Raw genomic sequence first — 13,337 nt, 5'->3', positions numbered from 1 at the left:
TTGTCATTTAAAGAAACATTTTCTCTGATTGATTTATTTCACTCAGCATAATACCCTCCAGTTCCATCTACGTCGTTGCAAATGGCAAGATTTCATTCCTTTTGATGGCTGCATAATATTCCATCGTGTATATATACCACATCTTCTTTATCCATTCATCTGTCAATGGACATCTTGGCTCTTTCCACAGTTTGGCTATTGTGGACATTGCTGCTATAAACATCGGGGTGCACGTACCCCTTCGGATCCCTACATTTGTATCTTTGGGGTAAATACCCAGTAGTGCAATTGCTGGGTCGTATGGTAGCTCTACTTTCAACTTTTTGAGGAACCTCCATACTGTATTCCAGAGCCTGGTGATGGGTATTAAAGAGGGCATGTACTGAATGGAGCACTGGGTGTTATACACAAACAATGATTCATGGAACACTATATCAAAAACTAATGATGTAATGTATGGTGATTAACATAACATAATAAAATTTAAAAAATGTAAAAAAAATAAAGAAACACGTTTTCAAAGAAATACATAACTATTGTAATATGTTATTTTGGATTAAGTATATAGAAGATTTCTCTCGATTAAAAATTGGAGCCATTTTCAAAATTAGACTTCAAACATAGAGTTAATAAATTCCAAGAACAGCATTTAAAATGATATTCTCTTAAAATGAAACTCATTTTATTAAAGATTTGCTATGAGTTTGTCTATTGAAATATGTATATGTAAAAAAAATAAAACTGATATTGTTTCAAAGGTGGGGGGAAGAAAGAAAAAGATCATGTGTATTTAGCCTGGTGATCTAATTGCCCTTAAACCCAGTGCATATGTGCACTAGTTCAATTTTGATTTGCCTCGTGTACATTTCTTTGTATGTGGGTGGAAACCACAGGCACATCCTGTTTTTGTTGCCACAGGATATTTTCTCTGACTAATCCTTGCTGCAAATTGATGTCTCACAAGCACTGCAGTTAGTATTGACATCCTCCTACCCCCGCAGAATACACCATGGTATCCAACAGTGGATAAGATTGTTAAAAAGGCTTTCATTCTTTTTCTTACAGTTTAAAATTTCTATAAAGTAAAGCAATCATTTAAGATTTTATTTATTTATTTTATTATTTTTTTAAAAGATTTTATTTATTTATTTGAGAGAGAGCACACATACTTTCATGAAACCACAAGGGCGAGGAGGGGCAAAGGGAGAGGGAGAAGCAGACCCCCCACTGAGCAGGGACCGCCACTCAGGACTCGATCCCAAGACACTGAGATCATGACCTGAGCCAAAGGCAGACACTTAACCAACTAAGCCATGCACGCACTCTAAGATTTTAAATAAATTGACAATAGCAGAGGCTTATGTCTAGTCTTGAAAATTTACCTTAATTTTACATGTAGTTTGTAGGGAAGATTTCAGGATTAAGCTAATTTGTGCCTACCTCAAAACATTTTAACTTTCAACTCAGTTAAAAAGATACAATTAATGTTTCATCGTTATTTGTTAATTTAAGTGATTATATGCCTGACTTTCACTAAGATTAAATTCAAATGAGGTAAAATTTCAACCAGTAACTCCTTTAGGAAAAATCCTGCTTGATTTTAATGTTAAACCTTGTGGTCAGTATTTTCCAGAGTTACAAAACCAGTATTATTCCTTGACTATCTTCAGTAAATATGAGAACCACTCATAAATGTAATGACAGAGAAAGAGATAATCTCTTATCATTTATAGATTCCTTATTTTTCTATAATTATTTTCTTTATCCCATTCTACCCTTTTTAAGATAAATACATGCACCCAGTTTGGAAGGGAGATATCTATAGATATCACATATCACCCCTACATAATTTAAATTTAAATTTTTTTCTGTCAGCTTATTAAACAAATTCATATGATATTTAAATATGTAAGTACAAAAACAGTATGCTTCTACCAGGTGTGTCCTTAAAGGATGTCATTATTCTTTGTGATTTTTATCAAGCCATCAATTGAATACCTAAAACGTTAGGTAGGCTTTTATGAAAATAAATATTATGTGGAGCTTCTTTGTGATAATGCTGCCTCATATTTATATTGAATTTTATTTATACAATATATCTATCTATTTTTTTAAAGATTTTATTTATTTATTTATTTATTTGAGAGAGAGAAAGAGAGAGCATGAGTGGGGGTAAGGGGTAGAGGGAGAGGGAGAAGCAGGCTCCCCATTGAGAAAGGAGACCAATGCGGGCCTCGATCCCAGGACCCTGAGATCATGACCTGAGCCGAAGGCAGATGCTTAACGGACTGAGCCACCCATGTGCCCCACAATATATCTATCTTAACCAGTATTCTGTAAGCCATCCTCTTAAAAGGCATTGCCTCCTTAAATCACTCTACTAGACATAGGAGGAGATTACTAAATATAAATATTTTGAGTACTGTGTAGAAGTAGCAAAAACCCTCCTTTTGTTGCCTTTGTACTGTCTACTTACACTCTCTCACCTATACAGATTCATTATATTGCTTTATAAAGGTATTCATCCATGCGTTCCCATTTAAAATACAACATATGTAATATTTATCTTGAATGTACTTACCAGCTAAAGCTCCTTACTGGTAAAAGTGTCAAGAGTGCTGTTGATACAGTATAAAAAGTGAAGGGTGGGCAAGGGTGGTGGAGTTTTTCACAAGGAGGAAGAGGTTATAGAAGGCAACAGGATGGGAAAGAGGAGAAAGTTACATGCTACTTGGCAGACCACAGGCCTCTTCAATAAAATGTAATCTTAGTTTGATGTCAACAGCTCTTGACAATAATCTCTGGTCTAACTTTTCAAACTTGTCTTTTCCACGTTATCTCTGTACCCAACATGCATTTAATTCCAACTGAATACTATTATTGAAATTCCCATGCCTTTGAATGCATCCTTGACATTTCCAAAGGCCCTTCCGTCAGTAGGTTATATTCTTTCTCTCTCCAGTCAGTGAATTTCCATTTCTCCTTTAAGATCCAATTCAAAGGCTGACTCTGTGACACCTTTCTGTATTCTTCCAAGCAGAATCACCAGCCCCTCCCTCTGATCTCTCTCAGTATAATTTATGGAATATAGTAAAGCACTTAATCCCACTGAATTGTAGCTACTGTCTTGTTTTACCAACCAAAACAAGAGCAATTTGAGAGTGTGAAATTAAATTGAATAACAACCACAGGAAAGAAACCGTGGGCATTGCAAAACCTTACTTTTAACCAATCAGAGGCGAAGTGTATTTGTAAAAAAATATATATATATATATGAAATCTGGTAGGACTTTCCTCTAACATGAATTTTTATTTTATGATTGTTTTACAACATTTTGATGGAAAGAAGATTATATGCAAATTGCATTCTTTGTGACTCCCTCTTTTGATGCCATTAGCAACATATTAACTAACTATAGTGTTTATGAGCACAGGGAAGTTTTCCAAAAAGGCGTCTGAAATTTAGTTTCACAATTACCTGGATCGGAATGCTACATTAAATGCATTATAATTTTGTATTGAGCTGTGTGTGTGTGTGTTGGTGGGAGGGTGGATTTAAAGGGCTTGGAGACCATATGTTGATATTCTTTTGATATGTAAGAAACATGCCAGTTTTGTTTCCTATTGCTTCCTAAATGTTTTTAGAGGTTGCCCTGTACACTAGTTGACAAAAATCTCACAATGTTGATGTTGCTGGCAGCCAAGAATTCCAACTGCGCTGCCACCCGAGATAGCATCTCCACATTTTCTTCCAGGATCATCACCTTTGTTCTAAATAGCTCCCTCATAGTGTGAACAGAAGTCATATGTTTTAGATTTTCTGCCTTGGCACCCAGGAAATCAGTATGATTGAGTAAACATATTAAGCTTCCCCTGCATTTCCAGCCTGAACAGATGTTAAGTACAAGCTGATCCACCTACATTCAACCCGAGAGACTCTACATCCACAGACTGTTTCATTTTCCTCTTTCAATTTATATACAGGCATAGATTCTTGCTGGCGTGTATAAATGTGCCATTTAAGGCAATCAAAAATGGCTCCACATCTCACTTGATTTCCACAATTGTTGCTGTAAAGATGGGCTACTGAGGAGAGAAACTTATTTCCCTGGCAGGTCTTCCCACGTTGAAGCAACATGTTCGTGGAAAGCCAATATGTAGTCATTATAGCACAATTCCTCACAATTTCACAATTCACTGACAGTATGCATTTTCACAATGCAAAGCTGATTTTCCTTTAACCAAATAAAACATGAAAAGAGGGCTGGAAGCAATGGGCAATCTAGATCATTAGATGATTGATGTAAAATTAGAGAACACTTAGACTGGAATAGATTGCAAACATCAGGAGCTCAGAAAACGTGTAAGTTCTGTATTTTGAGGAAATATTTTGTTGATGCTCTTGCAGGTTTGGTAGCAACCTACCAATTAAAAAAAAAAGGCTCAAAATAATTTACCTTCTACTTACTTCTGTTACTATTTGCAATTATTTCACATCACACATTCTTTTCTTCAAAGTTCTCAACTTGTTCACCAGAAGAGAATTTTCAGCTGTAATTCCATACCTCCTCCATTCATAGTGTTGATCTCACCTACCAGAGAAATAATTGGAACCAAGTAATCACAAGTCTAGAATTTTGTATTTGTCATGGTTAGTATTTTAATGTTGTGAGAATTGTCTAATGAGTGGCACCTGGGTGGCTCAGATCCTTAAGCCTCTGCCTTAGGCTCAGGTCATGATCTCAGGGTCCTGAGATCCAGCCTGCGTTGGGCTTCCTAATCAGCGAGGAGTCTGTTTCTTCCTCTCCCACTGCCCTTCACCCCAACTTGTGCTGTCACTCTCTCTCTCTCTTTCAAATAAATGAATAAAATCTTTAAAAGAAAAAAAAAAAAAAAGAATTGTCTAATGAAAAATTATAGTATTTGAAAGATCGTCCCTGTGAATAAGTTAAAGTAAAACCAAGTGATATACCAAGTCTATACCATTGTAACTTACAATGTTTTCTATTTCCAAATATTATGATTTTCTTTTAGTAGTAATGAAAGATAGCTCTCTTTTAGTAGTAATGAAAGATAGCATTTATTGAGCACTTAACTATACATAAACACTATGAACAACTCTAGCTATCACAGTTGATGGTGTAAGTACTGTAAACTACACTGTCTCTACAAACACACCTAGTCTTCAAATTCTGTGTTATTTATAGCATGGGAAGCCTTAAAAAAGAGGAGGTGAGAGAGGGAAACAGAGATCAGAGTAAAAGTGAGAATAATACAGTCTGATGAATTATGTAATAACGCACATGGTATTATGGCAGCATAGGCAAGGGACTGGTGGGCCAGAACAGCCTTTCTATTTAAGTGGCATTAAAACATTGACTGAGTTTTTTAAATTGAATGGATTTGTTAGCTCCCAAAAAAGAAATCTAAACCGAGGGAAGGAAATAGTTGTAAAAGTTCACAAAATTATGAAACACATTATATATTCCATTTCAAGGAATATGAAAAAAAGATAACCAGAAAAAAGTAATGAAATTATTTTTATTGTGGGTGGTTGCTGACTTATGAACCTATTATGAGAGTATTAACAAACATTAACCATATACTGGATGAATTTTCAATGTCATTATATATATGCCAAGACATTGAAAATTGAGAGACCCTGAGTACTTATTGTCTTTGTGCATTTCCTAGTACCACATCATGTGAAGAAATCACTGAAAAATGGCAACAGGAATTGAGATAATACTTGTAATGATAATGATACTAGGAAGGAACACAGCCTTGGATTACACGCCAGGGGGCCAGAAAATACTGGTTCTTTCACTAAATAACTAACTAATGCATGATTTTTCTTAATTATTCATTCATATTCAGCATTCTAAAAATTCATATGATTTTATTAATCCAGAAGACTGAATTGGGTTCATGGTATTTGTGGGTGTTAGACTATTGTAGAAAAATATTGGCTCTAGTCTATGATTAATGAGATGGGCATCGCAGATTCAAAATTGATGAGATGGACATTGCAATCCAGAGGAGAGGCTTGTGGGTGGTTAACAAAGAGAGAAAGAATCCTCCCATGGTATGAAGGCACAGGGAGTGAGTGAGAATTTTACCTGGATGATAGATGTAGGAGGGTTACTGATAGTTGGCAGTTGTAGGCAATACCTCCCTACTGTTGTAACCTTCTTGCAATGAGGCAGGGCCATGAAACAAGTTACAGCTGAAGGCCTTTGAGTAGAATAGAGGTGTGTCGCTTTGCAGAACACTCCAGCAATCACTTCCTTTGCTAGGGCAACCATAAGGCTTTGTGTGGAGATGGTACAATCCCAGAAAAAAATGACCTCAATCATTGAAGTATTTCATGGCACCCAAATATATTGGAGAATATGGATCCTAGGTGATTTTGTGAGAGCAAGAAATAAGTGTTTGATGTTTTAAGCCACTTCAATGTTAAAGTCAATTGTTACATCTGCAAAGCCTATCTTATACTGAACAATACAGTTTATCAGAAAGTCGGAAAAATAGGGAAATAAAATAGTCCTTGTACCATAGTAAATGGCTGTGAAGCAGAATATTATCTAAAACATTCCATCCTTTATATTAGTGAAAATTTGTTATATTTGCCAATGTTTAGAGCTGCAGTAATGTATTTACAGAGATTCAGTTGGATTAACCAGTACATATTCATTTTCTGTAGATGTATTTAAGTAACAAGCACAGCAATGTCATTAAATGCATGGACAAAATGAGCAATGGAACACTTTATACTTCTTATTGAAAATGAACAAATATTATTTCACTAATGAAAGCTACCACTATAATATGACATTAAGACTGAAGAGGTTCTTTTCTACCATTTAAAGGACAAATTCTAGAAAAGACAAATTCTGTAAACAAAACACTGTTGCCATGGCAACACATACTTCAGCTTTTAACCTTTCATCACACAGAAAGGGTTTTAAAACATTTTTACATTTTCATAGATTGTAATAATAATACTGAGCTCTGAAGTTGGCATTTTCTGGAAGCTAGTAATTGGCAAAGCCTCAGGCCCTCAACTCTTTGACCAATCTACTAGACAGCTGTACCCAGGTTTCTCATTACTTATAAAAATTCATTTTCTAAGCTCAGAAACTTAGACAAAAAGAGTCCTACCTGCATTATTTGAAGAATGCATATTTTAAAACAAGTATTTTACTTAAGTGTCAAATATACCTCTCTTTGAAGCATTTTTATATGGGCATATGCTGCATGTCTGTGTAGGTGTGTAGGTAAGTCTCTTATTTTTTTAATTAAAATTACTGTTAAGTCAGAAATCCCATGATATGGTATAAAGAGTATAAATGAGATTATATTAGTTATCTATTACAATAATAATAACAGTACAAACTTTTCAGCTAAAATAAGACAAATTTGTTATTTCCTTTTTTTTTAAGATTTTATTTTTTATTTATTTGACAGAGAGAGAGACAGAGAGAGAGGGAACACAAGCAGGGGGAGTGGGAGAGGGAGAAGCAGGCTTCCCGCAGAGCTGGGAGCCGAATGAGGGGCTTGATCCCAGGACCCTGGGATCATGACCTGAGCCAAAGGCAGACGCTTAATGACTGAGCAATCCAGGTGCCCCTCCATGTTATTAATTCTTACCTTAGTCTAGCTACATTGTTGAGGCAGTGTTGCATAAGGAAAGGAATATGCATACCAATGACCAAAAAGACCTAGTTTCGGGCCTAGAACAATAATTTGATGGTGAGTGTAACATTTTCTAAATATTTAATATGCCAGACTATCAGTTTTACTTCTATAGTTTTTTTTTTCCTTATTTAGCTACACAAATGTAATTAACTGGTACGTGGCAATTAAAAATTTAACAAAATTATGTCACAGTTACTTACTATGTGTTCCTTACTATGTGTTTCTTATTAGTAATACCTGCTTGATAAATATAAGGTTTGAAAAGGGCCTAGTAGTTGGGGCGCCTGGGTGGCTCAGTCATTAAGCGGCTGCCTTCCGCTCAGGTCATGATCCCAGGGTCCTGGGATCGAGCCCCGCATTGGGCTCCCTGCTCCGCGGGAAGCCTGCTTCCCCCTCTCCCACTCCCCTGGCTTGTTGTGTTCCCTCTCTCATTGTGTCTCTCTCTGTCAAAAAAAAAAAAAAAAAAAAAAAAATCTTTAAAAAAGAAAAGGGCCTAGTATATAGCAGTATATAATATAGTGTCTCCTTAAATGACTTATATAATTATCAAGACCATACTTATTTATACATTCAAGAATATTTAAATAGACATTGCATTATATTAGTATAGTATAGTAAAAATGGGCAGAAAATCTGAATAATAAATACATACCTACCTACCTACCTACATACATACATACCAAGCTCATATATACAGAGAACAAATGGATGGTTGCCAGAGGTGGGAGTGGGAGATGGTAGAAATGGGTGAACTGTTCTTGTTTTTGTTTAGTTTAAATAAATTGAATTTTAAAAATCTACACAGAATTATATTTCCAGATATTCTTTTAAAATGCCAAGTCAGGAGCACCTGGGTGACTCAGTCAGTTGTGTCTGACTTTGGCTCAGGTCATGATCTTGGGATCCTGAAATTGAGTCCCACATCAGGCTCCATGCTCAGCAGGCAGTCTGCTTGTCCCTCTGCCCCACGCCCTGCTTGTGTGCTCTCTCCCTCTCTCAAATAAATAAATAAATAAATAAAAATCTTTAAGATGCCAGATCACATATGTATTTAATCATTCAATTTATTGTTTTATTTTTTCAATTAATTTTTAAAATAACCAGCTTATCTATGTGCTTAGCATTATTCTAAGTAGTATTAGAGTAGTGAAAAAACAAACAAACAAAAATTCATGTCTTCACAGAGCTTATGGTCTAAATTGGGGTCAGTGGTTAGAGAAGTCATGAAGAAAACTATACAAAGTATTGGAGATAGTAAGTGATGTGGAGAAAAATAAAGCAAGGAGAGAATGCACAGTCATTTTTCATTTATTGATCATTTACCAGCACTGGGCATTAGAGACACCGAAAAATAGTACTAAGCATTTTCCCTGAGGCTACACTGTACTTAGTGAGACTGCCATGGGAAGGGATAATTTCAGTGGGTGTTAGAGAAGTGTAGAAGGGACCCTAAACAATTTTCACAAGCAGGCCAGGAAAAGAAAAATAGTTTTCTGGTTACATGACACAGAACTTTAATTCAATAGATTCACACATTTAAATATTATCACACATTTCTACATACAAGTGGAGATTTTGCTCCCAAGTTAAATACTAATATCATTTTAATTACCTTGACTTCCAAAAAAAAGATACATGAAAATGTCGAATGACATTTCTCCTGTTTGTTTTTCTATTGCTGAATATACCCCAGAGCATTGATGAGGTTTAATATTTCCTTTGTCTTATGCAGAGATGGCCTATTGTAGTTAGCTTTATTCTGGGTTTATCCTTACTGCAGAATTAAAGAGATGCTGACCAGGATGTGGTAGCCAGCAGTGACTATTTATTTCCACTATGATGTGATATCCATTATGTTACATTTTGCAAATTCTTTCTAAGATCAAGGATCTCATTATCTCAACAAGCATTAGTGACTCCTGGGGAAAAAAAAAAATGGGTGGCTTTTTTGAAGAACAGTTTGTAAATATGTATTATATTTCAAATGTGATTTTTCTTGGTTAATACCTTTTCCAAATTAACCTCAGGAAATAAATTAGAATAAAATAATTATCATAGAGACTTTTTTATGATAGCAAAAAGTTGAAATAATCTGAATTCTCCCAAGTGAGTGTTGGTTATATAAACTGTGGTACAGGGGCACCTGGGTAGCTCCATTGGTTAAGTGTCTGCCTTTGGCTCAGATCATGATCCCAGGGTCCTGGGATCAAGCCCTGCGTGGGATTCCCTGCTCAGTGGAGAACCTGCTTCTCCCTCTCCCTCTGCCCCTCTCCCTTGCTCATGCTCTCTCTCAAATAAATAAATACAACCTTTAAAAAAATCTTTAAACTGTGGTACATTCTTTAATACCTACTTAGCATCTAAAAAGCATATTAAAAGTGACAATATTCATTATAATAATGGTATGGCAATATGTTCATAAGTGTTCAGTTGAAAAGTTGGATAAATGCTAGGATGAATAGTGCTATAAAATGTAAACTGCATATAAACAATAACTCTATTAAACAAGCAGATAAGACTTAAGTGTATATGGGTAAATGTTAATAATTGTCTGGATTATTGTTTACTGGCAGCTCTGTAAATCATGTGGCAATTTCAAAAATAAGGGGGTGTGTCATTTAAAATTTCTTCTTGTAATCTCCTTTTAGATGGGTGCCGTATGATTAACTTCTTTTTTTTAAAGATTTTATTTATTTATTTGAGAGAGAGAATGAGACAGAGAGAGAGAGCATGAGAGAGGGGAGGATCAGAGGGAGAAGCAGACTCCCCGCTGAGCAAGGACTCCAGGATCATGACCTGAGCCGAAGGCAGTCGCTTAACCAACTGAGCCACCCAGGTGCCCCTATGATTAACTTCTATAAAACTGCTACTACATCAGTTTTTTTCTGCTTCACTATACTAGGGACGATTCTCATGGTCTATCTTCACTAAATTGGGAATAGTCATTGAGGACAACAGTTAAACCAATCTGAAGGTCAGAAGGAGAGAAATCCTTATAAGCTCATTGTGTCTTCCATGGGGACCACTGTGATCTATATGCTATGGATCTAACAAATGGCCTTTAAATGTATAGACAGCTTTACCCTAATCTGGCATTTGTTATGTTCTATGGGCTAAATTGTGTCTCCCCAAAATTCATATGCACCCAATGTAACTGTATTTGAAGATAAGATCTTTTGGAGATAACAAAGATTAAATTAGGTCACAAGGGTGGGGCCCTGATCTGCCAGGATTAATGTCTTTCTAAGAAGAGATACCAGAAAGCTCTTTCCCTAGGTGCACGCAAAGAAAAGGTCATGTGGGTACACAGTGAGATGGACACTGCTTACATAGCCAAGAGAAGACGCTTCAGAATGCAACCTGGCTTGCCAGCCCCTTGATCTTGGATGTTCCAGGCTCCAGAACTGTGAGAAATACATGTATTTTGTTTAAGTCACCCTGTCTATGGTATTCTGTATGGTAGCTTGAGCTAACTAAAACAGTATGGAATGTTTTATAATAGAAATTCCAAATTATATGCTCTTTGCTTGAAATTCAAAATGCAAGTTCTTTTGATAATTGAGGGTCCTCTTTTTCAGAGTTTATCTTTTGTATTGTCTTATACAGTTCCTTTTATTTGCCTTTCTTCACGCTCAGCCTATCACTCAGAGTGACATTATCCGTAATTGGAAGTTCATTCAGATAAAGCCCTTAATGCAAGCTATATGTAAAATTTTGTACCACATGGCAATGAGTGAAGTGATTCACTAGTAATATATTAATATTGGCTCATCAATTCTAACAAATGTACCACGCTAAAGGAAGATCTTAAAAATAGAGGAAATTGGGGGTGGGGCAAGAGAAGGAGCTATGTGGGAATTTTTTATATTTTCTCCTCAATTCTTCTATAAACCTAAAACTTCTCAAAAACTAGTTTATTAATTTAAAAATAAGTAACTATATATTACAAATTCATTCTTTTTCCCCCCATGCAATCAAGAAATACTTATTGAATGGCTACTGTGTTTTAGGCCCTGTGAAAAGGAATGCAAGTACCTTCCTGGATGGTCACATAAAGTTCTCCAGTGGAGAAGAAAAACAAACTACAGAATTCTAAAAAAATAATTACTTTTCAAAATTGTATATTTCAAATCAAATAGTATGTTTTCATTTTAGATCCAGTTCCATTTTTTTTGTTTGTTTGTTTTTGTCAAAGCTACGATTATGTTGCAAATTATTGTCCTGAATCTTAGTAAATATTTTCAAAATGTTATCTTGGCATTATATTTAGTTTGCATAGTAGATATATTTTTTTTTAAAGATTTTATTTATTTATTCATGAGAGACAGAGAGAGAGAGAGAGAGAGAGGCAGAGGGAGAAGCAAGCTCCCAAGGAGCAGAGAGCCTGATGGGGGACTCGATCCCAGGACCCTGGGATCATGACCTGAGCCGAAGGCAGACGCTTAACCATCTGAGCCACCCAGGTGCCCTGCATAGTAGATATTCTTAAGGCAAGATTTCCAAAATATATTGAGCAATTTGTGTCCCTTCATATTCTGCATATATTTAAAATTAAGTTACTCTAAGAAAACAAGATGAAGATGGTGTAAAATATTTCATTAAATCAGATTTTCATACCTGCGTATTGAAAAACAACAAGGGCTATATTTTAATAATACTTAAATGTGCATTTTAAAAGAAATGGGCTTTTTTCAGAATATCAACTTAAAGTATTTTAAGTTATTTATAGAAAAAATATATATATGGTCGATATAATAAAACAACAAAGCAATTTTTGTTTATTATTCCATTCTCATTTTTTTAAAAGCAGCAGTAACCTGAAATGTTTAAATGGAATAAGAATTTTACTCAACCTCTGAAGAAAATGCTGTTTTATATAAGAGAAAACTAAAAGGCTGACTACCTTTTTTTTTTTTTTTTCTTTAAAGATTTTATTTATTTATTTGAGACAGAGAGAATGAGAGAGAGAGCACATGAAAGGGGGGGGGGGGTCAGAGGGAGAAGCAAACACCCTGCTGAGCAGGGAGCCCGATGCGGGACCCGATCCAGGGACTCCAGGATCATGACCTGAGCCGAAGGCAGTCGCTTAACCAACTGAGCCACCCAGGCGCCCAAGGCTGACGACTTAAAGAGGAAAATGATTCAGCAGTTGTTTAGCTTAAGAAATTTTTACAACCCACATAGAGACATTTTCTAGTGAAAACTGAAAAGGGTAATTAAGGCCTACAGCTTCTAATCTAAAGTAATACACAAGCCATATATATATATTTTTAAGATGTATTTATTTATTTGACAGACAGAGACACAGCGAGAGAGGGAACACAAGCAGGGGGAGTGGGAGAGCGAGAAGCAGGCTTCCTGCCAAGCAAGGAGCCCGATGTGGGGTTCGATCCCAGGACCCCGGGATCATGACCTGAGCCGAAGGCAGACACCCAACGACTGAGCCACCCAGGCACCGCACAAGCCATATTTTTTTTAAACTAAGAATTCAGTTCAAAATGCTCTGGCTATATAAATAAAATTATCACTAGAAAGTGATTCTTTGCTCCCAAATGTAAACTTTATCTTTTTTTGTTGTTTAAATGATACTCTACAGGAAATCTGTTTCCGAACCATTGATGACATTGAATTTCCAAGGT

The sequence above is a fragment of the Mirounga angustirostris genome, unplaced genomic scaffold (genome assembly GCF_029215605.1).
Source record: "Mirounga angustirostris isolate CCGP_5_RB_7025 unplaced genomic scaffold, mMirAng1.0.hap1 SCAF_2, whole genome shotgun sequence".
Classification (NCBI taxonomy): Eukaryota; Metazoa; Chordata; class Mammalia; order Carnivora; family Phocidae; genus Mirounga; species Mirounga angustirostris.
The sequence above is the reverse complement of the archived record's forward strand: the minus strand, read 5'-3'. Positions refer to the sequence as shown.